We start from the raw sequence: 4,496 nt of genomic DNA on the forward strand, positions 1-4,496 counted from the left end.
TGGACATTCACACCTACTTGCAGCCGAACACAACCTCTCTCGCTTTTGATGATGTATGGACCGGCATTCTTACCTTTTCTAACACATTTTCCAGCAATTATGGTCGGAGATTCACACCTACTCACAGCCGAACAACTCCGCTACCGCATTTGATGGTGTATAGTCGGGCATTCTCACCCTTTCTCATAAGCTTTTGGCAAATTATGATCTGACATTCACACCTACTTGCAGTCGAACAGCTCTGCTCCCGCTTTTGATTATGTATGGTTGGATATTCGAACCTTTTCTTAACTGCTTTTTACAAACTTTGGTTGGACGTTCACACCTTCTTGTAGCCGAACACATGCACTCCTGCTTTTGATGATGTATGGTTGGGCATTCGCACCTTTTTTTTACCCATTTTTCAGGTATTATGGGTGGACATTCACACCTTCTTGCAGCTGAACACCTCCTCTCCCACTTATGATCATGTGTGGTTTGATTTTCGAAAATTTTCTTTCATGTTTTCTAGCAATTATTGATGGACATTTAGACCTTCTTGCAGCTGAACACCACCTCTCCCGATTTTGATTATGTATGGACCGGCATTTTTACCTTTTGTAACACATTTTTCAGCAATTATGGTCGGAGATTCACACCTACTCACAGCCGAACAACTCCGCTACCGCATTTGATGGTGTATAGTCGGGCATTCTCACCCTTTCTCATCAGCTTTTTGCAAATTATGATCTGACATTCACACCTATTTGCAGTCGAACAGCTCTGCTCCCGCTTTTGATTATGTATGGTTGGATATTCGAACCTTTTCTTAACTGCTTTTTACAAACTTTGGTTGGACGTTCACACCTTCTTGTAGCCGAACACATGCACTCCTGCTTTTGATGATGTATGGTTGGGCATTCGCACCTTTTTTTTACCCATTTTTCAGGTATTATGGGTGGACATTCACACCTTCTTGCAGCTGAACACCTCCCCTCCCACTTATGATCATGTGTGGTTTGATTTTCGAAAATTTTCTTTCATGTTTTCTAGCAATTATTGATGGACATTTAGACCTTCTTGCAGCTGAACACCACCTCTCCCGATTTTGATGATGTATGGACCGGCATTTTTACCTTTTCTAACACATTTTTCAGCAATTATGGTTGGAGATTCACACCTACTCACAGCCGAACAACTCCGCTACCGCATTTGATGGTGTATAGTCGGGCATTCTCACCCTTTCTCATCAGCTTTTTGCAAATTATGATCTGACATTCACACCTACTTCCAGTTGAACAGCTCTGCTCCCGCTTTTGATTATGTTTGGTTAGATATTCGAACCTTTTCTTAACTGCTTTTTACAAACTTTGGTCGGACGTTCACAATATCTTGCAGCCGAACACCTCCGCTTCCGCTTTTGATGGTGTATATTCGGGCATACGAACCTTTTCTTACCCGCTTTTTACAAACCAAGGTCGGACTTTCACACCTTCTCTTAGCTGAACAACTCCGCTCCCTCTTTTGATTGTGTACAGTCGGGTAATTTAACCTTTTCTTACCCGCTTTTTACCAACTATGGTTGGACATTCACACCTTCTTACAGCAGAACACCTCTGCTCCCTGTTTTGATTATGTATGGTTTGACATTCGCACCTTCTCTCACCCGCCTTTTACTATGGTCGGCCATTCACAGCTTCCTCTCCACCATACTTGTATGGTGGGATATTCACACCCACTTGCATCCGAAGACCTCCGCCCCCACTTTTGTTGATATTTAGTCGGTCATTCGCACCTTACCCGCTTTTGGCAAACTTTGGCCTTCTTGCAGCCAAACACCTCTGATCTCGCTTTTGATGATGTAAGGTTGGGCATTCAGACCTTGCTTCACCTGCTTTTCACCAAATATAGTCGGACATTCACACCCACTTGCATCCGAAGACCTCCGCCCCAAATTTTGTTGATATTTAGTCGGACATTCGCACCTTACCCGCTTTTGGCAAACTATGGCCTTCTTGCAGCCAAACACCTCTGATCTCGCTTTTGATGATGTAAGGTTGGGCATTCAGACCTTGCTTCACCTGCTTTTCACCAAATATAGTCGGACATTCACACCTTCTTGCAGCCGAACACTTCCGCTTTTAGTGTTCTATGAGGCATTCACATATTTTCTTTCACCGTATTTTATAGATTATGGTTGGAAATTCTCACCCACTCTCATCCGAAGACCTCTCCTCCCGCTTTTGTTAATATATAGTCGGGCATTCGAACCTTTTCTTACCCGCTTTTTACAAATTATGGTCGAACATTCACACCTACTTGCAGCTGAATACTTCCGCTCCACCTTTTAGGTATGTATGGTTGGCATTTGCACTTCTTTTTATACTGATTGCTGAAGATTAAGTTGTTCTTTCTCAAACTACAATTTTTTTTAATTGTTGAAACTTGATTTGAAGTGGATAAATAAGGAGGACAAACAGTTTTAAGTCAGGCTGATAGAAGGAATTAATTTTATAGCAAAATCTGTATTTCGTCATATGTCGAGAGATGCTTATTGCTGAAGAAGTTCTTTCTCATTCTACAAAGTACAACGTTGTTTATCGTTGAAACTTGATTAGACATGAATAAATATGAAGGACAAAGCAGTCTTAACTTGGTTTGAGTTAATGAATTCGTTTTATAGGAGAATCCGAATTCGTGCATAACTCATAAAATAGAGCTTATTTTCGGATTCCTGAAGAATGAGTCTGGTTCTTTCTCATAATACAAAGTTTGTTGTTTATTGTTGAAACTTCATCAGAAGTGAAGAAATAAATGAATGCCTATCAACAAATGTGGGATCTAAACTCTACTGCTTCCTCTAAAATAATTTCCTTTCTCAATTTAGAAATGTGTGTGTGTAAGTCACAACACCCGTGACACCAAAACGGCTTTCTTTTCTCTACACTCTGCACTATGAGCACACACACCAAATCAGAAAGGCTTTTTTCTCTCTTTTCTACATTATGGACTGTGGGGACACAAAACCGCTCTCTCTCTTTTTTTTTTTTTATCGTCTGCCAGGGCGTTGTCTCACGTATTAGATTATGCTTAAGATACGAATGGGTTTATCAGTCACATCAGAATCCATACATACTGATCCTCCCGTAATAAAATGGTCGGATCTTATCAAACACACTTTGTTTCTTGTGACAATCAAGTCAGCGAAACAGCGTATACACGTCAAGACACTGAATCAAGTTTGCCACAAGAACTCATAAGTTTGGCAGTATTGCTCTGCCGTCAGCAATCATACACCCATTTTATTTTCGTGAGACATGTGCAAGCACCTGTTCATCTACTGTTCTATCACTATGAATTAGTGATCTATTATCAATAAGGATACTTCTACAACTACTATCAAAGTATGTCCGGACTTCTTATGTTGTCAGTTGCTATATATGAATAAGTGGGTAGCTACTGACAAGCATTAAGCATGTCACACAGCCCAAACATATAACATTTCAGGACACACCACACAGTTAACAACCACAGTGAAGCGTGTCAAAGCCCAAACATGTAACATTCAACAGGACACTTACACAACACATTCAAATCAAACAGTCAGACAACATACAAGAACATATACCCCAGCCGGCATTGCTCCCTGCCTATTTTCGTACAGCACACTATGTGTGCGCACACCTTTATTCACAAACTCTTCAACTTATACTCTTTTACCGAAGCTGCTACAGCTCGATTGGCCGAATACCCTTTGATCCTATTTCGGTGAATTTGACATCTGCCTTACATATAACAGATTAGCGGTTTAGCAGTTTTAATTTAGTTTGAGTGAAGGAATTCATTTTATAGCAAAATCCGAAATCGTGAAGAACTCATGAAAGTAAGCTTATTCTCGGATTCCTGAAACTTTAGATTTGCTCTTTCTTTTACTGCAAAGTACAACGTTGTTTTTTTTGTTTAAATCTTTCTAGACATGGTAAATATTAAGGACAAAGCAGTTTTCACATAGTTTGAGTGAAGGAATTCATTTTATAGATAAAATCCCAAGAGTCTGCTGAGAAAAGAGAGTGAATGCGAAGTAGACTTTAACACGGCTATGGGAGCGAGCCGAGTGTGGGCTAACCAGGAGAATTGCTTGAAAGAAACGCGACCCCGAATGAGCGGTCAGAACAAAGCCTCAATACGGGATTCTCGTGGTGTTTTTGTTGCTGCCTTGTCTTTTGCACAGAGTAAAAGACAAGGCAGCCATCGAATAGGGCCCGATTGTTCCTACTTGGTCAGCCGAGGAGCAAGGGGGGGGAGCAAGCGTCTCAACCAAGCAAAGCTCACCATGGGGAAGGTGGCTATGCCAACAAGCCTGATGCCCTGCTCCCGCAGTGACGGATAATCGTACTCTGGTTTCTCTTCATAACGTACAAGTCTTTCGCCTTTTACTAAAGATTTCTGTGGAGAGCAGCACTAATGAGTTGTTTCTATTTTTGGCAGGCTTTACCTTTGCGGGTGAAGCCCTTTCT

The 4,496-nt window shown here is 41.2% G+C and overlaps 1 non-coding gene across 1 annotated transcript; it reads left to right on the forward strand.

Annotated features, from left to right (window-relative positions):
* Nucleotides 1–4,371: 4,371 nt before the first annotated feature.
* LOC140285418 (U5 spliceosomal RNA) lies at nt 4,372–4,485 on the forward strand. Its single transcript, XR_011910458.1, has one exon. It is a non-coding gene; the product is annotated as a U5 spliceosomal RNA (small nuclear RNA).
* Nucleotides 4,486–4,496: the final 11 nt, after the last annotated feature.

The sequence above is a fragment of the Leuresthes tenuis genome, unplaced genomic scaffold (assembly GCF_036924035.1).
Source record: "Leuresthes tenuis unplaced genomic scaffold, fLeuTen1.0.hap1 SCAF_40, whole genome shotgun sequence".
In the NCBI taxonomy this organism is placed as follows: Eukaryota; Metazoa; Chordata; class Actinopteri; order Atheriniformes; family Atherinopsidae; genus Leuresthes; species Leuresthes tenuis.